Source organism: Neophocaena asiaeorientalis, unplaced genomic scaffold (genome assembly GCF_003031525.2).
Source record: "Neophocaena asiaeorientalis asiaeorientalis breed wild unplaced genomic scaffold, Neophocaena_asiaeorientalis_V1.1 scaffold105, whole genome shotgun sequence".
NCBI classification, from domain to species: Eukaryota; Metazoa; Chordata; class Mammalia; order Artiodactyla; family Phocoenidae; genus Neophocaena; species Neophocaena asiaeorientalis.
Window position 1 is genome coordinate 1,700,611 of NW_020172162.1, and position 27,870 is coordinate 1,728,480.

Genomic DNA, 27,870 nt, shown 5'->3' on the forward strand with positions numbered 1-27,870 from the left:
CACGCCCACGCCGCGCGCCCGTGTCCGCGCGTCCCCGCCGGGGCTCGGCGCACAGCCCGCCCAGCGGAAACCCGCGCCCGAGCTCGCCCCGCACGCCAGCTGCCCGGAGCAGGCGGGCTCTCGGTTCCCAGAGCAGCAGTTCCCAGTTTCTAGTTTCCTTATCGACACGATTTCTCCCTTGGGTCTTCCGCGGGGATCAGACGGTGGCCGCGGCCGCGGGTGGGGAAACCCGCGCCTGCGCCGGGCTCGGTCTATCCGGCCTCGTGTGGCTGGCTTATTCCTACCCGGAAACTTCGAGCTGTGTGGGCCCCGACAGGGACTTGGGAGGGAGGGAGTTTGAGAAGAGGCTCCACTTTTTAATCTCCTAGGCAGTTTGATGGGCGCATGCCAGGCCCGCGCTGGCTTCGGGGCAGCTCGGCCAGGCCCCGGGACACACCCGGCGGCCGCGGAAGCGCTGAGGGGATGTTTGGATGGCCGGAACCTCTGGCTTCCTCTCAACCTTCTGACCTTTCAGAGTCCAGGCCTGTTGTGCCTGAGGCTCGCGATCGGCCCTCTTTGCCATCTTCCCACGAGAAGGTTGGGACGCCGGGCCTAGACCCAGATTGCGAGGATTCTGGCCTTGGCTTCACCGTTTATCAACTGCTTACTGCCCCTGACCAAGTTACTGACCCTCACTGCTCCTCAGCTTCTCTGCGAGTTGGAAGTGTAAGAACACCAACTTCAGAGGGCTCTCGAGAAAAGGCATTTAAACAGTTGGGGCACAAAGATTGTTCAGTTCGTGTCAGGGGCTGCTTGGCAGAATTCAACAAGCTCGGTAGAAGGACTCATCCGACAACAGGTATTTCTTGACCCTGCGTGCCAGGCCGTGCCCTGGGAGCTAAAAAGAAAGCAGCGAAGGTAGCAGACAAAAATTGCTGTCCCCTTGGAGCTTGCATGGCTGAGGCGGAGGGGGCCGGGGAGGGGTTACCCAGCAAACGTATAGTGTAGCCCCTAGTGAGAGCAGGCACAGGGGCACAGACGCAACTCTAAACAGGGTGGAAAGTCGAGGAAAGTGAGGGTAGGAGGGGGAGCCATGGGAGAAGCTGGTCCAGCTAGACGGAAGGTCACTAAGGATCTGCTGTCCAATCTGCTTCTAAATCCTGTCACTCCCTGGACCCCTCCCACCTCAGGCGAGCACATCACCGGGAGAGCCCGCCCTAGGGAGATCTGCCTAAGGGAACAGGCTGGGTAGCTGAAAGGAAGCCCAAAGGTAGTCCCAGTCCCAGCCCTCACGTTTAAATGAAGTTCTCCTCCCTCCATCCCACCCCACACTCTGCAGCCCATCCCTGTACATCTTCAAAAGAATTTCCCTGACAGAATCATAAAGGGGATAAACTCACATTCTCGAAAGGAATCCAACTTCCCCTTCCCCCTTTCCGTGGAAGATGATGAGGCTGGCGGGTGATGGTGCTGACATAAACCAAGCAAAAATGGCTTCGCCCCGTCCCACCACCAGAGCTCTCAGCAGGAATAGTAACCGCACACCTCCAAGACACTGTACACAGAAACATCAACAGAGGAACAATTTCAGCTGATGCTACTACATTCTTCTTTACCCTGCACCACTACAAACAGAGAAATGGCTTCTAAAAGCTAGGCAAGGTACAAGACATATGTGCACACTTACCAGTCTGGCCTGAATACACACTATCAACCTTATGTATCAGTGAAAATCACTACCACTTACTGTGCTCTTCTCATGTGCTTAGTGTTTTCTGTGGATTTACTTATTTAATATCACTGATAACCCTATGAGGTAGTATCTACCATCATTTTACAGGTGAGAAAACAGTTTTCGAGCAGTTAAATAACTTGCCCAAGGTCACAGAGCTAGGATTTTGTGCAGTACTCCCTTTCTCCCATTTTACTGTGGGTTCATTCATAATAAAATAAATATTTATTGAGTGCCTTCCACGTGACAGACACTGTTCTAGGCACTGGAGATACAGCAATTTTTTTAAAAAATCCCTTCCCCCGTGTATGTGACTGACATTCTTGTGGAGGGACAGAAGCAATAAGAGGGGGGAAAGGGACTTCCCTTGTGGCACAGTGGTTAAGAGTCCGTGTTCCCAATACAGGGGGCCCAGGTTCTATCCCTGGCCAGGGAACTAGATCCCCCATGCATGCCGCAACTAAGAGTTAGCATGCCGCAACAGAGGAGCCCACAAGCTGCAACTAAAGGAGCCTGCCTGCTGCAACTAAGACCCGGCCCAACCCAATAAATACATAAATAAAATTTTTTAAAAATAGAATAAAGATAAAAGAAGGGGGGGAAAGTAAATACAGTATATGGGAAGTTAAATACTGAGCAGAAAAATAAAGCAGGGAAAGAGGAAAAGGAAGGGATGAAGTCGCAATGTTAAACAAGGTCAGGGAGCACTTCACCCAGAAGGTGACATTTGAGCACAGAGCAGAAGCAAACTATGCTTTTGTGAGGAAAAGCACTACCCCCCTCCCCCACCCGCAGAGGGCACAGCAAGTGCAAAGACCCTGAGGCATGACTAACAGGAAGGGTAGGGTGGCTGGGGAGAGTGAGCTTGGGCCAGGAAAGAGAGGTAGAAGTGGTCAAGGAGGGGTGGTCACTCAGGGGTGTAGACTGAAGGACATAGGCTGTGACCCTGAGTGAGGTGAGGAGTCACTGGGGGCTTCTGAACTCCCTCATAGAACTGGATCACTCTGACTGCAAGGGGGGACAAGGTAGAAACATGAAGAACAGTTGAGAGGCTGTCATAACAACGTAGGTGCGAGATGATGAGGGTGTGGGCCCAAGTAGCAGTCGCATTGGTTAGATTCTGAGGATACACAGTAGATAGAAGCTCAGTGTTTTCCAGTAGGCTCCATCCTGAGTGTGAAGGGAACAGGAGTTAAAGATGATGCCAAAGTTTTGGCCTGAGCACCTCGTGGAAAAAAAAGAAAAAAAAATGACTTGCTCTTAAGGACGGAGCAAGTTTGGGGGCAAAGCTTCAAACAAGTTACATCTGAGCATCTTGTGGACGTCTGGGTGGAGATACATATCCGGCAGGCAGTTGAATAAACAAAACTGGAGTCTGGACCTTAGGGAAGAAGTTCAGGCGGGAAATATGTATATTTTTAATGGGGGGTTGTCAGGCTCTAGGTGCTGGTAACTGCAAGAGATCACTTAAGGGGTGAAGGCAGTTGGGGAGAAGAGGGCAGGAAGCCGGCCCAGGTGTGCCCCTACTTTCTCTACTTCATTACGACCAAAGAGAGAGGGAGACGAGTACTCGGCTTACTAGGTGCCTCCACGTTGAAGCTCTGCCCACTCTCCTGGGCAGAGTTAATCCCTCTCAGCGAGGCAGCTGGAAGGAAGCAAGAGTTTGGCGTGCTCCGCTGGTCATTAAACAGCCCGAAGCTCCGCTGTCATGATCCCAGGCAAGCCGCTAAATCTCTCTGGTGTCAGTATTCCCCTCTGTAAAGTGGGGATACTAACACCCGTTTACTTAGTAGTAATCTGGATTCAGTGACTGGAGCCCAGCAAACCAGCCCTTGTGCTCCTTCCTGTTACTCAGGGCTCTCCCCAGCATTTCACGTCCTGTCCCCTCCACGCATTGTCCTATCTTCGTACACTCTCCCCCAGTGCCACGCTGGTACAAAACGGGTGTTCCGGGAAAGCATGAACGAAGCCTGAGATGGAGAGTGGACTCCGGAGCGGACGCCCGGTACCGGAGCGAGCCCGCAGCTCATCCCGCCTTAAAGGGTAGGGATCCCGAACATCAGACCTGGTGCGGAGCCGTGATGGCGTGCCTCTGCCTAGAGCCTGGAAAGGGGGCGCGGTCCCCGACGCCCCCTCCCCCGAACCCACGGCCGTACGCGAGCGCCTTCTTCTCCCCGCAGACGCGGCGGGAGGGGCCCCGGCGCTTCCGCCCAGAGGCGAGCAGAGCAGAGCCGGCTGCGGTTCTCCCGGACCAGCTCCGAGAGGCTGGCAGCCGTCGCGCTGTGGCTGTGCCGCCGCCTGGACGCGGAGGGCCGGGATGAGGACTGGGCGGCCTGCGCGCTGGGAGCCTTGCGGGACTGCGCCCACCCCGCCCGCCTGGATGCACCGGGAAAGGCGCCCTGGCTGCGGTTATATTTTTTAAAAACAGGGACTCCTCTCTCCCCACTGACTGCCGTCCCTCTGATTTCTGAAGGAAAGGGGAACACAAGTTTCCTGTAGACAGGTCATCCGAGGAATATCGTGTTAGGATCCTCTCCGATCTGCAGACCAGACGGTTGTTCTGGCAGAAGCAGCCCTGGCGCCCGCGACGCGGAGGCGAGGGGTCTGCCCGGGACGAGAACGCGCGGAGAAGAATCCAAGCCTTCGGACCGTTTCCCATGCCCGCGGGTGAAACCCTCAGGCTGGTGTTGAGGATCTCACGCGTTAGAGTAGAAATTCATTAAACCGAATTTACCTTCCAGCAAACCGGGCCAAGATCCCAGTCTGGCAACAGTGGAGGAATTAATCTGGATGTTACACGCGGTGGTACTTCAACTTTGGGAGGGAGGGGCGGGTGTCACCGATCTCTTCAAAATCGGACGCAAGCCATGGACCTTAGCTCAAAAACACACACCAGTTTGGGATGCATGTTTGACGTTTCAGGAACACACACACAGACACACACACAGGCACACACCCCTCTCCTCTATCACACCTGGAGCCTTAGAAAAATCCCGGTGCCTGACAGAAAGCGTATGCACAGGCTTTGTGATCTCTGTAGAGGAAAAAAAACAAAAACAAAGCATCCACAGGGCTTGTTTGGGTGGTTGGTTTTTTTCTCAGTAACAAGTGGACAACAGCTAATCAAGCGATCAAGTGAGTTTGGTGGATATGAAAGGACACAGACCTCCTGGGAAAGGAAAGATGCAATTAAAATAGAATCATTCCCTTGGGTTGTCCTGCCCTCTCCAAACCACCAGCAAGAATGTAATCAGGACAAAAATGTTTTGGAAGGAAGTTAGCAAACAGGGAAGGTTAAACGTAATGATGACAGTTCTGTAATTTTGTTGTCCTGTTAACCAAGAAATTTCTATGTTGTAAGTCAAAAACGTTTGACGGCCTCAGAGAAGCAGTACATGTGCTCTTTTTTGGGGGGGATGAGGTGGTCAGCAATGCCTTACATACTGCTCCAAGGATAGCAGCTCTCCACCATCTAACCGGCCTGCTGGTGCTGTTTTTGTGTAACCGTGGAGGATAACATATCTGTCTTATTTTATTTCACCAGATGGAGAAAATGGAACAATATTTGAAAAAAAAACCCAACATTTCCTGTCTTTTTGTTCTTAACATAAAAAGTACTTTATGGCTATTTTTTTCAGCACATTTTCTCCTCCTCTGGGGTGATTTTTAAAGCCTCAAAGCATATATTTGCCAGGAGTCTTTGGATTTTCACAATATTCCTAACTTTTTCTATAACCAAGACTTGCTGGACCTGCTCCATTAGGGAAACTTGTGTTTTACAAGCTGTAGACAATAACTGCAATAGCTAAGCTTTTTTTTTTTTTGAGGGAAAATTTTAAACTTAAAACACTTAGTATTTATGGGCCATTGCTTTTTCTTTTATTACCCATTTAACCATGTCTTTTCTTTGACGCTCATCCAGAGAGACTCTCATCATCCATGGCTAGATCAGAGAAGCCAAAAGGAAAGGTCTTCATCATCTCTAATCTCCATCTCTCACCTCCCTCCAAAGCAGTTTACAATAAAGAGAACTCACTCCCACATCCTGAACCCTGCGCTTCTTTGATCTTCCCCATCATTTTCTTATTGAAAACAACTGCCCTGTTGCCACCACCACCAGTTTCAGGTTGTCTGAGTAACCATTTTCATCCTGAAATTTTTAATTTTGAAAACCAAGTCACATATTAGAGTTATTACGGCAAATACAATATCCCTAATTGAAAAATGGGAAATCTGTAGAGCACAACCTATTAATTTTCCACCAGTTAGAAAGCACTAAAATGCTACTTTCTGAATATGGGTCTCTGGTTTTCCAGCCTGGCTTCTTCCTGTCTCAGTCACACCACCCTTCATGGTTTCCTGGATTATTTCTTCCACTGAACAGTAATTAAAAGTGAGTGAATATTCCATTTCATACCCACCGACATCCCCATTTTAAAATTTGCATTCTGTAACAAGTTACCAAACTCCAGCCAATGATGCAATATACCACCAAATTCCAGTAGAACAAAATAATTTGAGAAAGACTTCAGATTTCACAGTCTTGGAATTTAGTAACTACTAAAACGCACATTTCCTCTTTACTAATGAACGGGGTCAAATAATTAATTTAGCAAACAAGAAAATGTAAAACAAAGGTTAAAAAGCTTATGCTTTAGATTTTATACATAAAGATTGTAATCAAATTTGGGGAAGGGGCATTAACATTAGCCAAAGTTGAAAAACATGAATAAAGCAAGGTTCTTTAGATTTTTATATAATGCCTAGACTTGTATAATACCTTATACAAGTCTCTAGGGGATTCTTACATTCACAGTTAGACATATACCTCCAGTTTCTGAGTTTCAGTGTCCCTAAGGTCAAGGGTACATTCCACTTGGAATTATCTTCCTCCAGGAAATATGTTCTCATCATACAGCTTTCACCAGGTTGGGTGGCTGGGTCGGGAGCTGCTGCTACAGTTCCCTCAGCGGCATTTTCTCCTTCCAGCAGAGCACTGGCTGAACATTACTGCCCTTGCTCAGACAACTGTGAGTCTTCCCTGCTATAGTGTAAACTGTACCAGGGAAGGGATTACATCTATTTTGTTCAGTATTGCGTTCCAATACTTATTAAGTATTTAATGAATTAATAGAGAGTTGAATTGATGTCTTTTTTTAAGCCTAGGGAAGTCAAGTGCAAGAAACAAAACCAAAGTCTCTCCATCTCCTTCATTCAATCTAGTGAGGAAGCCTCACGAGTAAAACAAGGGCTGCGCAGCAACTGACCAGACACCTGAGTTTAAAACCCACCTCAGATACGTATCAGCTGTGTGACTTTGGAGAAGTTACCTAGCCTCTCTGAATCTCATCTCCTCTTCTGTAGAAGAGGTATAATAAAGCCCACCTTGTAGGGTTGTTTCAAGAACTTATAAACACAGAAAACACCTGACATATGTAGGCAATCTATAACCAAACAGTTCCCTGTTCTATACAGTAGGTCCTTATTATTATAGAAACAATAAGGACCTACTGTATAGAACAGGGAACTGTATTCAATATCTTGTAATAACCTATAATGGGAAAGAATCTGAAAAAGAATATATATATGTATAACTGAATCATTTTACTGTACACTTGAAACTAACACAACATTGTAAATTAACTATACTTCAATAAAAAAGGTTTAATTTAAAAAAAATCATCATTCATTCATTGAACGTATGTCTGCCATGAGCGCCGGGGATACAAAGATGAATAAACCAAAACCCTTCCTCAAGACATCAGTCTCGTAAGTAATATGGCAAATGCGGTACCAGAGACAATCAAAAGGAATTATGGGAGCAACTCAGCTGGAGAGAGGGGTACAATCCAAACAGAAGGGAGCATATGATGAGAGACACAAGGTCTAAACACTATGGCTTGTGTAGGTGACCACGTGAGGCTGGCTTCCCATTTAATGCAAAGCGACCCCCCGACTTATTACAATGGCTGATGAAAACCCATCCAAAAATCACACTCACACATGCTGTCTTCTCTCTGACCTCATCTTGTACTACTCCCTCTGCTCTCTCCTCTCCTGGATGCGCTAAGCACACTCCACCTTAGGGCTTTGTGCTGGCTGTTCCTTCTGCCTAGATGCTCTTCCTCTGTTTATCCGTGCCTCACCTCCTTTCGCGTCTTTGCTCTAATGTCATCTTTTCAATAAAGCCAAACTCGATCAGCCTATCTAAAATCACACTCCCCCCCCAGATCCTATAAAATGTGCTTGCTTTTTAAGTCTATTTTTTACTGTTACCACCCAACCCCTTCCATAAAAACACCATGAAGGCAAAGATCTTAGTTTTTTTCCCCCCAGGTATGCCAAGTGCCTAGGACAGTGGCTGGCACACAGTAGTGTCAAATGAGTGAATCAAGTGTGGCTGGAATGTGAAGTCCGGGCAGGAAGGAGAGAGAGGTGAAGCTGGAGAGATGTACAGAGGCTTTGAATGCTGTGGCTAAGAGCTGAGATTTTTATCTGGTAAGTAAGGGGAAGCCATTAAAGGTGAGTGGCATGTTCAGATCTGCTTTTTAGATAAGTCACTCAGGGAAAGGATTTGAAGGGAATGATAATGGCAGAGCCTTGGAGTTAAGAGGCTGCAGCAGCAAGTGAGCTAGAGAGTAAGATAGGAAAGCCCTACATAGGAGCAGTAGAAATAAGAAAAGAAGGGAGGGGACATATCTGAGACATAATTGGGAGGTTAAATCAGGACTTGATAACTGACTTAAAGCAGAGGGAGAGAAAGGAGACTCAAAAATGACTCTTTGGTGTGTAGTATAGGTGACTGGGAGGTTGAATTCAGTGAGGTCTAGAATATGGAGAGGGAGGGGGTGGGTGATGAGTTCATTCCATGTATATCCATAGTGGTCCCAGTGTCAATTGTGGAAGAGGAAATTTGAGCTCAGGAGAGAGGTTTAGATCAGAGATGTTCTTTCTACCTAGTGAAAATTACACTAATTTTAAAAGGAGAACAACTTTCATTTCAAACATCCAAAATCACAAAAACAGTAGGAATTAAAACACACCTATGTTTCTTAAGATCTTATATGTCTACGTAAATATCTCTGATTTTTTCCCCGATAGCAAAGAAAATGTGATTTGTTGTTGTTGTTATTTAATTGACTCTTGCTCCGGACTTCACTTATTGTTAGGAGATTTTCAGCTAACTGCCCAGAGAAAATAATAATCTCTTCCCCTCCAAAAGTTACCGTGTTTGGTTGTGAAATAACTAGTGGTATAATACAGAGAACATACCCTTTCATTTTGTGAAAGTGTTAGGGGGAAGTTAAAGAAATTCAAAGGCAGTATTATATATTCAAAACAAATTTGAGGAAATACTTTCAAAATGACAGGTAATTAGTGGAAGTTACTATCACAACATATGATTGAAACAAATTGCCTTATGAGCTTTCTCTTCTCCATCAAGCCTCTATATAAATATAAAGCACGGAAGAAGGGACAACACTACACTGTCCCTTAAAATTACAATTAGGAGGAAGTGTAGATTGTTTTACTTCACTAACGATAATAACAATTTATTGAGTAATTACTTTGTGCCAGTGCACTGTGCTAGGCAATTGTCCAAGCTTTCCCTGATTTCTTCTTGCCCTTTGAAGGGAACAGATGATAAAACAACAAAACAGGACTTAAGTTGAGCAACTTGCTAAAGGTCACTTTGCTATCAAGTAGTGAAGTCATCTTTTAGGAGAGGGGAAACAAAATTTTTTTTCTTTCCAAGATCCAATTATTAGTTGCAACTTGCCTTGACCTGTTACGGATGGGCGCTGTGAAAGCACTGCAACGTGAGGCAGTCTGACTGGTTCACAGTTGCTGCTATACCCAGAACCTAGCAGGTCAGGCACTTAAAAATATGTACTATGTGTAATAACTTTGTTATATAAACAAATGACCAGATAAGCCCATGTTAGTTGATCTGAGAACTCTCTCCACAGTGTTCATAATAATATAACTGTTTTCAATATTGTGAAATATTTTCTTTCTAAAGGTGAACTTATTATTTAGGACTCTGGAGAGAATGTTTTAAACTCAATAGACAGTAACTAGCCGCGATCATAGAAAACAAGTGATAATAGCAAGTAAGTGCCCAAGCACACACACTGGATTGCGAGCTGGGCCCTGGGTTATACAGACTCACAAGCTCATCCGGGAGCCAGCGCAGAGCCCTCGCCCTACACTTTTGCTGAACTGATTCCAGCCAGGCCACCCATGGATTACAAGTGACATGGAAGCCATCGTCAGGTTTTTAAACCAGCGCTGTTTCCTAGGCTGCATAACAGGCTAGCATCTGTGGTCCTTTACTTTAACCAAATAAACTGCGTGAAGGAACTCCGTCTTCAAAGCCAAATTACCAAATCAGCGCTCAAAAGGTGAAGCTCCGACTGCTTTCTACTTTTGACTGCGATCCCCGCCGCCCCTGTAATTCGCAGAACGTTTCGTAGACCCTTGGAAGGCGGGAAACGCCGGCTTCCCAGCCCCTCTCCTTCCCGGAGCGTGGACCCGGGGTCAGCCCCCCACCACAAGCACATGCAACCCTTATTTCTCTAGAATGCCTCCTTTTTGTACCGGTGACCTAAAGATCCTTTTTAACCGCCCCCTTCACTCCATCGCTCGGCTGTGAACCCCAGTGCAGAAAGTGAAAGTGGGCGCAGGGCCCTGCCGCTGCCTCGGAGCGCGCGCGCCGGGGGTGAGGGCGGGGCGCGAGGACGTCCTCCCATCACGTGACGCGCGGCGCCCCAATCCCAGCCCCGCCGCGCCGCGTGCGCCGACTGGGCCTGGGAAACTCATCTCTGTCAATGAAAGTTGTCATTTGGGCTGTTACCTCCTAAACAGTGTAAAGAGGGCTTTACACCTCCTTCCGCTTACTGGACACAGTGCGCAATCAACCTTTCATCAACCGCTACCTGCTTCATGTGGGAAAGAGCACTTCCTTTTAGGTGTGTCTTCAGGTGGGCCCAGGAAGGCCTCAGTTCTCTCTGGTTTGTTTGCTGGGAAGGGAGCTAGGACTGTACGCCTTCTTCCTCCAAAGCAGAAGAGCAGAGAGATGGTTAGAAGGAGTCCGAAGCCTTTGGGCCCCAACATACGACCCGGAGAGTCTCCCTGTCGCCACCTTTCCTAATTTCAGAGAGGAGACCTGCGAGCCCCTGGAAAAACGGCAGATAGATGCAGACGTCAGCCCTTCTTTTACAATGTTTCAAATATCTCTGAATCTTTTTCTCCACTGGAGTCTTCATGCTTAATTCAGTATCTTAAAACAATTTAAAAGAGCTGGAGTCCTAATAGATAAAGTTTTGCCCTTTCCAAGACTTCTGGGAGGCTTAACTGTAGCTTCACGGCTTTTACCCCCAATATCCACCACGAAACAAAAGCTAGCTTTCCCGAAGTCAATGACAATAGGAAAACTGGTTTAATCCACCTCTGGGTAGGCAACCCCCAGCCCCCAAGCCCTCCTTCACACTCCAACCTGCCCTGAGGTATGTTTGTGTAATCAGAGACTGATTGTAGCTGCCTCGCCGTTTCTCCCCGGGAAAGCTTAGTTTGAATTCCTTGAAGTTGCTTGTTTTCTAGGTTAATCTAGGCGAGCAGAGAAGATGCCACTCGGAAAACAGCTGGGTTTCCTGCTCGGCATCTTCAGGAGCGGGCCGAGTTGCGCAGGTGTGCGGGTTGTGACTGCATTGAAGAGGGTGGCGTTAAAAGGTCTTTAAAACGTTACGTTTGAGATTTTAGGAAATATATTTTCCAAGACTACGGTGACTAAAAATATTTGGGCTAAGATTTTAGTGAAGAGAATCACGCCCAGGGTTAGTAAGAAGAGCAGTGATTTGGAGCTTTGCTCTTGCTTAATCTGAAACCCTGGCGATGCTGATAGGTATCTCTCCGGCATTTATTATTTGGTGTTTTAAAACGGTTTAGAAAGAGGGCCGTTAGGATTGATTATTACGGTTTCTTTGAAGGATAGAATTCCGTGTCACCAACTTGTAAGGGTAAATGAAATGCAGAACCGGGTACACCTTATTTTGGGAGTGTTGAACTTTGCTTTCCGAATTTATGAAATGTGAAGGGGAGCAAGGATGTCTGCGCTGGTTGAACCAGGGCAGGAGCGTTTATTACTCTCCAGTCACGGAAAAGCTGCGCCCAAAGTTGCAGAGCGAGGGGCGAGGGGGGCGAGGAGCGGTAGCGGCTCTGGGGACGGGGCTCTCAGCCGGCCTGGGGTGGACGCAGTTGGGAGCTGACCGTTCACCGGAGACGCCGTGGGAGGCCGGGGGGTCGAGGTAAGACACAGCTAAAGGGGGACCCCGCTGGAGACAGGCTTTCCCCCCAGGGTCATTGCTGAACAAACACTTTCCACGGTGAATTCTACGGAGCTCGGAGTGTGTGCAACTAGCGGCTCTCGATTGTAGTATATTAGCCTAAATTAAGTAATTAAAAAAAAAAAAAACCCCGGCAGCGAAGCTTCAGCTCGAAGACAAGCGAGGACCTGTGACCGAGCGGAGAGAGAGCTTCTCAATTACGCACCTCTACTCCGTGCTCGAACTCCTTTCTTTAAAGTCGCTCACCCCCTCAAAAAAGGGGGTGGGGGCATGAGAATTACTAAAACGTTGTGTTCCTTTGGACGCGATGAGTAGGAAAGAATTAAGTGTCCTGACATCAGGTCCAGAGGACTCTCGACATAGGTTGAATTCGTCATTTTGTCTCGAGGTTCGCGGGGCTCCAGGACAAGCTTGCAGGACAAGCTTCCAGAGAAATCCTTTCCCGGATGCCTCTGCAGGCACAAGCCTCATCACTTCCTAAGAGCAACTTTCTTGTAGCAGATTTCGCGGCTCGGATGACTGGGTGTAGAAACTGTAAGGTCAGTTTCTGCGCGCGCGTCCGAGAGGCTGAGTGGGGAAGGCACTCCCGCGATCCGGCCTCTGGTCGCGCCGTTCGCCCCAGTCGGGTGACAGTGGGCAGGTCTCAGGAGCCTCCGCAGACCTCGGAGCATCCCGAAGGCTTGATGATTATTATTTTATTTATTTATTTATTTTTGGCTGGAAGAGAAGAGGGCCCCTCGTCGAGAGGATTAGAGTGTGCATTTTTCTCCCGCCTGGCGCACCGCCTAACTCCTGAGCAGCCGCGCACTTCCCTCTTCCCGGTTTTGAAAGCCAGAGAGATGAGTCAAACTCAGACGCAGAGGAATGACAATCTGAGCTGCTCGCCCAGTTTCTACCAACTTCCCCCACCCCCGCCCCACCTTCCTTTAGTTCCTAGGTTCGAGGCAAGTCTATAGGTTAGGCTTGGGCGGACGAGGGTCTGGGCAGGTGCCATCTGGGGGCGCCTACCCTGTTTTGTCACATTCTCCTTGGGGGTTAAGGAGCCACTGACTGTATCTCCCTTTGATAACCACGCTGGGCACGTGAACTCAGCCGTCTCGGCACTCTGGGGGACGGACCCTTAGGGTTTTTCTTTTTTCCTTTTTTCAGCGGAGACTTCTAGGGCAAAAAATTTTTTTAGGTTTTAAATATTTTGATGTATGTAGAAACGAAAAATAAAATTTCCAAACGGGAGGCGGGGAACCAAAGGAAAAATCTGATTCGGAGGTGTTTCTGCTCAGCGGTCATTGTCGACGGTACCCCTGTGCAGGACAGAGGAAGAGCGTTTCTGAAGAGAACTGGTTAAGTAGAACCTTTAGCAGTAACGTAACAGGAAAGACACAAGTGGGGAAAATAATAGAATGTACAGTAGATACACGATACAGATGATTTGAGAAGCTCTGCCCCCACTGAAAGCCTTGTTGGACACAAATTATCTGGTTGCTTTCACAGTATTACATCTTTTTTTGAATCAAACTTCTTTTTTTTCCGTCAGCCAACTAGACTTGGTTCCTTAATTAGAAGGCACAATGAAGTTTCTTACAGATGTAGTCAGCCACAAACTCTGATCCAAAAGAATCAGTGTAATTAATTTTAGGGGACATCTTTAGTTTATAAGGCCTGAAATTAAAATATGATGTGTTTTAAACATTGTGGTACAAAAACACAGGGAAACATATTTGTTCCAGAGCCTTGTAGTGACACCATTTCCTTGCTCTGTGTTCAGTGAAAAAGGCTTCAGTAGGATACGGCTACTCTCCTCTCTCATTCCAGTACCTCTTTATTCCAACTTGATTTCTTTCTGATCAAAAAAAACTTAGAAAATTCTACTCTAAAAATATTTCCTGATTTTAAAAAGCCAAGAAGACAAGATGAAATCCTGTACGTACCACATGGTCCTGAACAAATCACACAAATATTTTTTCTTATAACCTCAGTGTTATAAAGAATATGCTTGAACAGCAATTCATCTAAATATAGTTTTCAAATATGTATAATTTAATCTGAATGAATGTTGCCAAACTCCTAGTACACCAAAATATAAGCACAAAGGTCAAATTCTTTACAATAATTGTCACATAAATGAGATAACCACTGGTTCTTCTTGGTGAAGTGAAAGTTAATTGATTGATCATTTCTAAATTGAATATATAACGTCAAGACATTATTAAGTGAGATTTCCAAACATATCCAGTTCTTAATTCTTCTGGTAGCCTGCCTTTTAAACTCTCTATGTAGTATGTTAAAGATGTGGCATTGTAAATTGTTTCCTCGGCATTGGAAAGAAGCAGAAAGTGAATATGTTTTCTATAACATTCAACCCTCCCCTGGCAAAAACCCTATGGTTTAGACTGTAATTTAATGTATACCATATTTTGAAATCTGTTTTTGTTTTATAAATTTATTTATTTTATTTATTTATTTTTGGCTGCGTTGGGTCTTCATTGCTGCATGCGGGCTTTCTCTAGTTGCGGCGAGCGGGGGCTACTCTTTTTTGTGGTGCATGGGCTTCTCATTGCAGTGGCTTCTCTTGTTGTGGAGCACTGGCTGTAGGTGTGCGGGCTTCAGTAGTTGTGGCGTGCGGGCTTCAGTAGTTGTGGCACGCATGCTCAGTAGTTGTGGCTTGAGGGCTCTTGAGCGCAGGCTCAGTAGTTGTGGCACAAGGGCCCAGTTGCTCCGTGACATGTGGGATCTTCCCAGACCAGGGCTCAAACCCTCATCCCCTGCACTGGCAGGCGGATTCTTAACCACTGCACCACCAGGAAAGCCCTGAAATCAGTTTTTAACAAACTTCAGCCTCTGTGCAAGAACAACTTATCCTTCAGTAGATCTTTATGGCTACTTTAAATAAAAGTTTTAAAAAAGTAAATACCAAGAGAGAATATTACAAAGTAAAGTCTGTATCTTCTTAGAAGTTCATATCCATTTGAGTCTTTGGATTCATAATTACATTTCATTTTACAGGGATAAAGTCTTTTAAGGGGACATAGACCTGTATTATCATCTCCCTTTGACAGAGGGGGAGATTGTTCTGACAAAAATAAAATGTTTCTGCTAAACAGACTGTCTCCTGGGTTCAGGTCACATCACCAAGATTTTGGTTTGCTATATTTAAGTAAGTAAGAAAAAAAAAATGTTGGCCTTGCAAACGCTGCTTCTTTTATGACTGTGATCCCTTCACTTACCTGCCCCGTACTGTACACTTACACTACATACTTACAGGCTGCTGAGGAGTACTGAGCCGTAAAAATCTTCTTGATGGGCAATCTAATTTACATGACAACTGTGTATTGGACATATAATATAAGGGGGGAAACGTAAAAAGTAGAAGACATGAAACCCAGAGTTTACAAATAAAAATGCTTCACCAATAAACATAAGGTACTGGGATGGATCACGTTACTTTCCCTGCAAATTCTTTTAATAGCAGTATGTTAAGTTTTGCTCTAAGTAACTTCTTGCTGTCTAAATTGTTGGTGAGCTTTGTTATGTCTTATGGAGAACCTGAAAGTGTGGGCCGGGAATATAATTTTTTTTAATCATTTCTCTCAGTTTATTTATCTCTTTTTTTTAATACTAGGATAATTGCTTAATTGATGGTACAAGTTTAGTCCCTTCTAAACAAAATGACTTATTTGTTCTTTAAAGTTAATGACATTTCTCAGTTGCACTTGATTAAGAGACTCATTGTATTTAGGAAACTGTCCGGTCGTGTCTCCTGAACTGGTTAGTGGTGATGATGCTGCATTTAGGACTCAGGTTTCCCTAAGTACTGCTATCAATCCACTTACAATTTTTTTTTTTATTAGAAGTAGGTTGGAGAGGTTGTCCTTAGAAAGCTTGTCTTCTCTATACTTGTAAGAGGAATTTTGAAGTATTTCTTTACCTAGTGGAAATTTTAAAAATATTTGGAGGTATTACAAACTACTGGAAATGACTAGAAACTAGTGAAAAGGAGAGATCTCTGGGCTTTATAATAGACATTTGGGGGAGAGCTTCCAGAGTATGTATTTTGAAAAAAGGAACCATACCATCTATTTCAGTAGTACTTTACTGTTCAGTAGTTAAATATGTTGGTTTCTTGCCCTTCAAAAATGTACCTTAAGTCAAAGATTTTTCTTTCAACGTTTTAGCCACATTTGCTCATAAGTTTTCAATGGTTCTGTAAACAAAGTTGCTTGTGTATGCAGCGGAAGGCTTTGTACACCAAACGGGATGTCTTTCAACAGTTGCCTGAGTAAAATACGTGTGAGATTTTCCCTGATGAGATTTCAAATATGGCTCTGAATGCTAATACAACCTCTTGTATTAGCAATACTATTGTATTGCTAATACAATATGAAAAAAAGCGTGTGTGTTAAACATTACCACTGCAGAAGAAAAATACTGTGTTTCGTTTGGCTGGAACGTTTTAAACTTTAGTAATGGTGAGGATCATTGCTTTAAAGAAAAGATCACCGCATGTAGTATTTATTCATGTCTGACAACCGAGAGTCAATGTTTTGTAACTAATTCACTTAGTAAAAGGGTGGTGTATGCTCAGGCAGAATTAAAAAGTCAACTGATTGTTAGATTTTAGAAATATTCTATTAGAAAACTGCATGCTTTAGTCGATTTCTATTTTACATTAATACATGTAATTATAAAGTGCAAGGAGTTTGAATTTTGAGTATTTTTGTTACAAAATTAATTTGCATCTGGTTGTGGTTTTCTAACTAGTTTGCTATTACAGGTTAACATTGCTGCCTCTCACAGTATTTCACGCATGAAATATCTGTGAATTGCATTATTTCGTTTGCGGCTAAATATTCACCCTTTTAAATTTTTTTAACTTAAAGGGGTACTTTAAATATAATAGAAGAGACATACTTGAAAAAAACTTCCTAAAATATTTATATTGTATAATAAATATTTTCTTTCCCCGACATAAATTAATCTAAAAAGTGCAACATTTTGGTTTAAGAGAAGTTTAAACTGTAAATAAACCCATGAGTCAAATGGCTACACTGAGTAGTTTCCTTCTGTACCTTTGACAGTTAATTTTACTTTATTTAGATTTTTACCACTCCCAGGATTGCCATTCTCAATCTATTCATGAGTCAGACACAGGGAAGCCAGTTCACCTAGTTTAAAATAAAATGACATTACTTCCCAGTTTTTCTCAGTACATCATTCCTTCTTCTCGCATTTTTCCTTTGTCAGCCCAAAGACCATTAGCCAACCCTCATCAGAAGGAAGCATTTTATCATTTATGGTTCTGTCTCTGCTGGGCTAGTCACATTCATCTTCCCTCACAGGGTTATTACAGATCAACCTGGCTGTGGTTTTGCATCGGGATTTTTAAAAAGATAATACTCATGTACTTTTTCATCCACATTTAGAAAACACATTGTGATCCATTAGAAAAAATATATATATTTGTATACAAAAGTGACACATAATGCTTTTGTTTGTATTAATCTAGAGCAAGACACCAGCTACCAGAAAGTTTGTGGCTAGTAATTAGGTGGAGGACTGTGCCTTGGAACCAGAGAGAATTGGTGTCCCAAGTACACAGTAGACCTAATGCCCTTCCAAATAGTTCCCCATTTGGAACCTTTCTCCTGCTGGTTTCTCTCTTCATTTTTGCTCATCGAAATACTGTCAGTTCCTGATGGTCCAAGTAGACTTGATTCCAAGGGCATCCTTTGTTCAGCCGGTGGCAATCCTGTAGACTTCTGTTGCATTTGTTGCCACTTTTGTGTTACTTGCCTTGTATTCAGTCCTCTGGAACATTAGAGCCATTGTGTGCTGGGCTTAAGTATATCAGTCCTCTGCCCTCAAGTAATGTGGCACTGGCTCGGGGCCTTGGGTGCAGCAGAAGAGATCTGCACCCAGTGTTTACCCGCAAGCTGATGTAACCTTTGGAGTTACCCGCAGTGCTTCAGTTTCCCTATCTGTTCAATATGGGGAGTTGAGATGAAATGGTATTTGAAAAAGTATGCGGCCAAATCCAAGAGCTTCAGAGTATTTTCAGAATACTTTGTTTTATATATTTCAACTATATCCAAAAGAATAATATAACCACCACCATCTTCAATGTGCTTATCTCTATGTACCTATCTCCAAGACACATCAAAGCCATCTTTGCTTCAACTTTTAAAAATATACACATTTTAATGTTATATTTTTTTAGGAGGCTTTTTTATGTTAAAGCCTCCTAAATTTACTCTTTTCATCTCATTTTCCTCTCTCCCTAAGGAAGGTTATTCCCACGCATAGGTTTTAGACTTATTATATATTTGTCTCTATCCATAGCATTGTTTTGCTTATTTTAAAAAGCGACATAGGGATTTCCCTGGTGGTCCAGTGGCTAAGACTCTGAGCTGCCAACACAGGGGCCTGGGTTCAATCCCTGGTCAGGGAACTAGATCCCGCATGATGAAACTAAAGATCCCGCATGTCACAACAAAGGTCCTGCATGCAGCAATGAAAATCCCGCTTGCTGCAACTAAGACCCGGTACAGCCAAATAAATAAATACATAAATAAACAAATAAATAAATAAAATAACAAAATTAAAAAGTGACATAAATAGCACCATACTGTATACGTATGTTCTTTTTAACTAAACATTTTTTTTTTTTGAGATTTACCCACACTGATATATGCTGCTTTGGTCCATTCCATTATCAATGCTGTAGTATTCCATCGATGAACATACCATCACTTTTTTTGGGTAATTACTATTTTTTTAAAAATTTTATTGAAGTATAGTTGATTTACAATGTTGTGTTAATTTCTGCTGTACAGCGAAGTGATTCAGTTATACATATATATTCTTTTTCATATTCTTTTCCATTATAGTTTATTACAGGATATTGAATACAGTTCCCTGTGCTATACAGTAGGAACATACTATCATTGATTTATCTATTTTGTAATGTTCACTATTTCAAATAATGCTGCTATGAAGTTCTCCTACACGTCTCCTCGTGCACAGGTTGTCTCTCTAGAATTTCACACAGAAATGGAATTGTCGGTCATAGGCTTATGCATATTTTCAGCTTTGATAACTGTCACTAAATTGCTTTCCCAAATGTTTGCACCAATTTACACTGCTACTAGCAGTATGGGAGAGTTTCTGCTGCATTTATATTGTCACCAAAACCTGCTAAGATTACACTCTCAAATATTTTCCCACTTCAGATGGGTGTAAAATGGCAACTCATTATTGTTTTAGATTATATTTTCCTAACTGCTAATGAGACTGTACGTTAGACACGTGGCTTTCCTCTGCTCTGAATTGTTTGCTCTTATACTTTGCTTATCCTTTTCATATTTGGGGTGACTTATTTTTCTTACTGATTTATCATTCTTTTTCCATTCTGGATTCTAATTCCTTATTGGTTATGTTTGCTGTAAAAATATTTCCCTGTTCTGTGGCTTGGCCAGGCGTTGTTTATGGTGTCTTTAAAAACGCGTAAGTTTGGGCTTCCCTGGTGGCGCAGTGGTTGAGAGTCCGCCTGCCAATGCAGGAGACACGGGTTCGTGCCCCGGTCCGCGAAGATCCCACATGCCGCGGAGCGGCTGGGCCCGTGAGCCATGGTCGCTGAGCCTGCGCGTCCGGAGCCTGTGCTCCGCAGCGGGAGAGGCCACAACAGTGAGAGGCCCGCGTACCGCAAAAAAAAATGCATACGTTTTATTTTTAATGTCATGAAATATATTTCCTCTAGAGTTTGTCCTTTTGTCTCTCGTTTAAGGAAATCTTCCTTGGCCTGAAGCCATAGGTTTATTTACCTATATTTTCTTGTAAGTTTCATAAAGTTTTGCTTTGTTTTTAAATCTACCTAAAATGTATTTTTGTGTTTGGTATGAGGTAAAAATCTACTTTTCCTCCCAAATAGAGATCTAATTGTCCAAGCACCATTTATTAAATAGCCCATCCTTTTCTTATACTTTGAAAATGTCACCTCCATCCTATATCAGATTCATACATACATCTGTGTGTCTCTTTTCTTTTTATCGGTCTAGTTGTCTCTCCTTGTACCACAACAGTGGAGTCAACTGCTTTATGTCTTGACATCTGGTAAGTTCCCCAACTGTGTTCTTCAAAATAGTCTTGGTTTGTTCTTGGCCTTTTTCTCTTCCATTAGATTTTAGGGTTAATGTATATATACTTTTTCAAAGTGGAAAAACAGATTATAATATTTTGGGGGAGATGCTAGTATCTGTAAATAACTTTCTGTGGAATTTCAAGTTGGAAATATTCATTTAATATTTTCTGCCTTTAAATTTTGGATATTCATTGAACTGTGTTATGTAGTTGATACTAAACTACCTTCAAATCTGCTGCTGAATTTGGCCGTCCTGAATTTGGTGCATGAATAGAGTTGGAAAAGTTAATTTAGTTTAAGAAAAAAAAATCAGAGGTTGACTAAGCTGAAAAGTGTTCTGTTGCAAAAAATGAGGGTTTTTGTTTTCTTAAGTAGCATTTGAATTGAGATGTAGAGGTAAGGCCAGGTAATCGCTTTCTTTTCTCCTTTTGTCATTAAGTAGAGATAGAACAATGGGTGTTATTTGAAAGCTGCCCTTCTAACCTTTGCTGCTTTTAAAATGCCTTCAGGTCATCACAGGTTTCTTAGTGGTGTTTTAATTTTTTTTAATTTAATGTTTAACTTCAGAAAGAATTGCTTAGAAACACTTAACCTTGTTGAGCTGCAGGAAAATGGTTAGATAATTCTATCTATTGGTGATGATAAGGGTTTTCATAACATGTTTATTTGGGGGCCTGATTAAAAATAAGATTGTCAAAGTTATATCTAACTGAAAATTTACTTTGAATTCTTTCATCCTTAAAACATCTAATATTGGAAATGAATAGTATTCAAAAGTAGGAAGACTTCTAGGGCTTTGATTTTTTTTTTTAATGTATTCTGCTTTATACAAACTTAGAAAATACTTTGAATTATCCTCATTGACTATGAATCTATATCATAATTGTTTTATAAATATTTGGGGTTTTTTCCTTACTTACCTCATTGCCTTTATCCACTGGAAGAAGAAATGATGCTAAGGCATTCAATTCATTCCATTCTATAATTTACCATGGATTGGCCCTAGGTGTTGCTGTGTATACCTGTAGAGAGTGCAATTTCTGGTTCACAGTGTTGATTTTTCTCCATTTCTCATCCACTTTCTGCTTTGAACTTTTTGGCCACGTTCCTCAGCTGTGTGTGTGTGGCCAAGAGAAAAAAACAAAAACCAAAAAACCCCACGGAGTTAGCCATTCTCCTTTGGAGCCTTCAGTAGGATTGTGGTGTTTGGAAATTTTTACTTTATTATAATGCAATGGTTTTAGTTTGTGGTTATTTTTTGTTCTTTAATTGGTTTATTCCAACTTAATAAAGACTAAGACAAGCATAGTCAGAGAATTCCTTTACAGATACACATAGGAACATATAGTTGGAATTGAAGATAGTTGCTTATTTATTCATTCACTCATCATACATACACGGACATATTATGAATAGAGTGACCATATAATGTGCTGTCCAAAGCAGGACACTTTGGAGAGTGAAGGGGGGCATTAGGAACAATAAACACAAACCAGGGTCTTCCCTGGCAAGCCATCAGGCTCTGAGCATTGTGTATCATGCTTCCTACAATCAGGAGGTTTTTGAAAACCTAGTTAACTCTCTCAGGATGGGAAAGGAAGGGAAAGAATTGATTCGAAGGAAGGGGGAGGCTTCCGTATAGGCACTGCCCCTATTAATATAAAACAAACACCCAGAGACTGCAGGTTTATTGGGTGCTAAGTGTGCCCTGCCTGTAATCTGCTAGTTTCATTGAATTCACACATCCTTGGTCCTGCTTTTCTAGAAATCGTGTCTGTCTCTACCTTGCTTTTTTATTATCCTTAGACAGTTTGGAAAAATATATAATTGACATACAACGTTGTATTAGCTTTAGGTGTACCTTCGACATTTAAAAAATTTAAATGTCTTTAGCGTCTGCATTTCTTTTATTTTGGACTGGTAACATACTTCTGGCCCTAGCCTTTGTTACTAGTCTTCTTATTTTATAGTTAGATTAATTAGATTTCCAGGCCATTCTCTAGGCAAAATCAATTGGCTATTTCTTTTGACTACTTGAGATGCCTCCTAGAAGGACAGGTGCTTTTCATTGCTGTTCAGTCATTCAAGTCACGGTATTTGTAGGTTCTTGTTTTGGATTATAAAGAATCTGAAAGGAGCACAGACGTTCACTTCCGGTCTGGACCTTGCTAATTTTTGGACCTGAGTGCAGATGATCCTCGAAGCAGAACAGCTTTGTGTGCCTGTGTTCCAGCACTGTGGCTTTGCAGTTTGCCTCTCCCTCCAAAGGGAGAGGGAGTGTTGAGTGGAGGGGAGAAAGAAGCAGGAAGGGGTTGCCTTTCCTTGTGTGGCAGACAGGATGGGGAGAATGTATGGACTGTTTGGGAAAGAGTCATTCTGGTTTTGTGGGTTATACCCCTCCCTTTTCTGAAATCTATACTTGAAAGTACAAAATATGGGAGTGTGTGTTTGCTGATAGTCAGATCAAAGGTTCCCAGGGGGCTGAACTACTTGGAAAGGGAAAGGAGGAGAGTAGCTCTCTGCAACCTGACCTCTACCTGCTCTCATTGTAACCAGGCTTGTGATAGGCAACTAGATAGAAAACCACTGGGTATGACCTTCCCAGGTGCTTCTGAGATGGAAAGTATGGCCCTGTGTATGGATATGGTAAATTTGAGCCATTGGAGGTAGAAAGACAGTAACATACATGCTAACGTAAATATTGAAACAGATTGCTCATCTTTCATCAGAGCCCCTTGGTTTAGAATCCTTTCGTTCAGCAATAATGAACGTAACTATTGACTAATACTGTTTCAAAGACTGATACTTGTGGCACCAAAGGTAAGCGTAACCTGAGTAACTTCTTGACCCTTTGCAAATATTTACAGGTTGAAATAATATAGTTTGACAAAAGAGCCAAATGATTTTGTAGTGGTTTACTTTCTGGTTTTCCTACAGTTCAGTAGATAGCTTATCTGGAAAAAAAGGAAGGATTTTTTTTTTTTTTTTTTTTTGTGGTTGTAAAAAAAAAAACAGAGTTTTCTAAACTGCTTTGTTGTTTTTAAGTTTTTTGGAAACGGAATCTGGATGAATTTTTTTTTATTGAGGGAGGCTGGAGATAGTGGTAATAGCATGACATACTATGCTGTTATGAATATATTAAAGCACTTTAAAATCTTTTCTACGTTTTGGCATGGTGATTAAAAATATATATGGTCGGCACACAGCTACCTTTTCTTAGAATAGATGTTGGGTTAAAAAATGTATTTTTATGAGCTTCTCAAAACAACTATTAGGAATGATATATTTGTGAAAAGGAGAACAACCTTCCCCAAATAAATGATTTTATGGAAACAACGAACTCCTTGCTAGATTTCCTCTTCTGGTTTTGTGGTTCTAATAATGTCATAAGTTTACCCTAGGACTGACACCTTTAATTCTCCCATCCCTTTGTACAGTTAAGTGCTGGCTGAAATCTTCTCAAGGCTGAAAGAATGACACATTCAAGCAGCCTTTGACAGTGTTTAAACACCTCTTATCAAAACTTAATTTCCATGAATGATTGATTTTGGCACTTGATGGAAGGCTGAAGAATGTTCAATTACCCCATTTTCATGTGCTAATGAAGCCTGAAGTGACTTAAGGGGATTCCTTTACACCGGGGCAGCCTGTTTGGATATGCACATGACTTCTTAGGTTTCTCTCCCAGGGTCTGTCTCTACTAAATAGTTGTTTTATTGAGTAACTGTGGCTAATCTGTGTGCTTGGCCACAGGCCTTGGCCTTCCTCTGCAGAGCGGACTGTAATTAGTGAAGCTGTCAAACCAGGTGTTTAATTTCAAGAAAACTTATTTTGTACAAGTCTTCCAGTAACTTGCAAAGTCAATGAGGTTGTTTTCTATTTGTTCACAGGCACTCCTTGGGTATCAGGTTTTGAGTAAAATCAATATGGAAAACACTTTAAACGGGAAAAAGCAACTTTCGATTCCAGATTTGGGGTTTTAAAGCTTGACCGTTAGATTCAATTTTTCACACACTGCACTAGAATTTTTATTAAAACGTTTAGTCCAAGCTTGGCAGGAAGTGTAAGTATAAAATTTAAGGATGTCCTGGCTTCTTTTTTTGAAGGGGAGTTGAAGGAGAGAGGAGAAAAATTGCACTATGGGAAAATTCTTAGTATTCTCCCCACTAAAATATATGCTGGTCATGGATTTCAATCTTGATGCTTATGCTGCATGTTCTTTTATGATCAATCTTTGGTAAATTTTAGTATTAACAAGCCAGAAAACTTTAGATTTAGATATCCTTCTGGGTTGAGATTCCCTTGGGGTTTATAATTCTGTAGATTCCAGAAAGGTTGTTTCTCTGGCTTCTGAAGACTGAAGGAAATCAGAGGTTGGTTTTGTGACCCCCAGATGTGCTACTTCTATAGCCTCTTAAGTTCCAAACAACAACAGTCCTCATCCAAACTGCCTATTACTTCCTCACGGGTTCCAGTTCCTTCTAATGAAGGTGTCTGACTCCCCCAAGCATGGAAAGTGCTGGATCCCCGGGAGATCAGATTCTTGTTTAGATTGAGGCAAACATGCTGTGTGTAAACACTTAAGCCTCTCCTTCTGGGTGTGTTCAGACTCGAGCAAGACTGACAGTGTCTTTTTCTTTTTTTCCCCCTTTTTATTTTCCTCCCCTCCGTGGATGGGGTAGGGATGACCTCCTACACAGCAATTGAGTCGTTGATTACTGACCCCTGGCATGATCTTTACTTTTGTAGGAAGAGGGAAGTATGTCAGGGAAAGGAGCAGCTTTGCTTCCTCTAAGGACCCCTGCCGAATGAGCCTGCAGTTAGGAGATTTTTAATAAATTTGCCTTTTGGGGTGAACCTAAACTCTGATTAAACGGAAGCTTGAGGTTCTTTGAAAACGTCATTTAACTTCAGGTATCATTTTGGCAGCTGTCTGTCCTTAGAGGCCACCTTTCCTTTTCCTCCATCCGCCCACTAGTTATTCTCCCATTCCCCCACCAAAACGAAACAAGACAAGAACAGAAAGAGAACAAAAATGAGACCATTAGCAGATATCACCAAAGTATCCTCGGGGTTTGGCTGGTACTTATAATGGAGAAATGCTATCTTCCTTCCAGCTCTGCAAGGTGACGTCCATGTCCTGGTCTCCACTTTCCGTCAGAAACTGCCTGTCCTGCTTCCTACTCAGATACTGTGTTGTAGGGAAAAGAGTATTAAACTGGATACTAAAGTATTAAATATCCAGTAATAATATCCAGTATTAAACTGGATACTAAAGGTATCCCCCGCATGGCTTCTCTACTTGGACAACAGGAAAATCATCTTGTTCCCGGGGCCAGAGTGTACGTTTAAAATGTCTGAGTTTTCTCCTAACTCCCACGTTCAGTGATTGTTTATGCCACTTGCATGTAATATGGAAGGTGTGTTAACAGATGATAACACACTGCACTCAAATTAATTATTATTATTTGCAGTTTCCCCGGTGTATTTCATGAGGGCTTAGTCACAGTTAGATATGACCTGTTTTCCTTCTGAGTGATTCCTGTCTCGTTTTTTCTTAGTTTGCTGCATTACCATTTCACGTGTTATTTAGGAGTTGGTGAATCAAAAATTATTTGAGGCAAAAGCAACTATCGGGCTTCCCTGGTGGCGCAGTGGTTGAGAGTCCGCCTGTCGATGCAGGGGACACGGGTTCATGCCCCAGTCCGGGAAGATCCCACATGCCGCGGAGTGGCTGTGCCCGTGAGCCATGGCCGCTGAGCCTGCGCGTCCGGAGCCTGTGCCCCGCAACGGGAGAGGCCACAGCTGTGAGAGACCCCCGTACCGCAAAAAAAAAAGCAGCTATCATTTTTGCTACTATTTGAGCAGATCATTCATGGAAAATGATCTGCTCTATTACATCTTCCAAATTATGTGGAAGTAAACATGCGGGGGAGTTGACAATTAAAAAGTTATATTCCAAACTAATTTTCTTGGTACATTTAATCTTCTTAATTTCTTAAGACTATTAAACAAAGGAGATAATATAGACATTTCCCACATTGTCTGGACTTTTCCCTACTTCTTTATTCCTTAAGACCTTCTCTTACTGTCATTCCTCACTTGGGGGTTAGCAAATCAGGGCATGCCTACCTATTCCTTTTCTATCACACTGGCTAGCCTTCTTTATGTTTTCCTGAACTCAACTACTAAAGACTCTCCAGCTCCAGGCTCTCCCACTTTCCTCCACAACGGAGTCACCTTCAGCTTCCTAATGCACTGTTGGTACTACGCCCTGTGAGGGGAGGGACGAGGCCTGTCCTCTCCCCCGCTGTATCCCTTTCACTCACTGGGTGTTTGTTCAGTGAAAAATGTACCACTTTGATGAAATCTCTTTTTATCTCCAGAACCCCTAATGGCTTTACATTATATACAAGCTAAATTTCATGCACCTTTATCCCGCATTCTTGTCAAAGCCTTTTAGGAAATGGTCCCAACGTTTCTCACATAACTCACATTAGTGGGAATTCTCTCCCAGGTTTACCTTCCTTCCTGTCTTGGTGCAGAGCTGGGGTACCCCCTTCTTTAAGTACCTTCTTTCTAGGATTTTCTTCCTTCCCCAGACAGCAAGGGACAGCCCCTCAGGTAACATCTGAGTGTAGGAGGGAGAGTGGGGTTGTTTGGTGGTGCCCCAGTCTTCATCCCTGATTCTCCAGGGCTTTTCCAGATGCTTTGCTTCAAATAGATTTGTGATTACTGGCAATCTCTTTCCCCTCTTGCGTGCCCTGTCTTCTGCTCCCACCAGCCCCTCCCACCTGGAATCTCCTCCCTTTCAACTCTGCCTTTCACCAAGTTCCCATCCGTGGCCAGACACCATCTTTCCCTCCTGAAGACCCCAGAGACTGAGCATAATTCCCACATGGCAGGGATCAGATTCTGCCAAGTGTTCGTATCTTTCCCTTGGGTCAGCTACCTTCTCCTGCCTTATCACTATCTTAGTCATTATTGTCTCCCCTAGAACACTTGACTGGGGCCTATTATGCCCTTGGTTTTGCTTCTCAGCATGAAGTAAATTCACTTTGACAAAAGATATTTGAAGCAAGGACAGTGAACAAATTCCAAATGCATGAACTATACTAGAGTTATATATGTGACAATCAGGTAGTTTTTTTAAAGTAATTTTTATTGGATTATAGTTGCTTTACAATGTTGTGTTAGTTTCTGCTGTAGACAATCAGGTTTTAAACTGTGATTCCTGTGCTCCAAAGTAGATTCATTCCAGTTCTAATTTATATTGTAGCAAATATTAACGTGTATTTTAAGGATTACTTTCTCTTTCTTCTCGTCCAGAGAGCTGGATCACACTGAGATGAAGAAAAAATTGAGAAAGGCTCTACATTTACTCGGATGAGTAATTAGCACTCCTTAGGTAAATCATTCCCCCAGGGTTATATTTTGTTTTGATTTTCCTCTGAACTCTGCTCACTTCAAAAATTCACACAAGGCTTCCCTGGTGGCGCAGTGGTTGAGAGTCTGCCTGCCGATGCAGGGGATATGGGTTCGTGCCCCGGTCCGGGAAGATCCCACATGCCGCAGAGCGGCCGGGCCCGTGGGCCATGGCCTCTGAGCCTGCGCGTCCGGAGCCTGTTCTCTGCAACGGGAGAGGCCACAACAGTGAGAGGCCCGTGTACCGCAAAAAA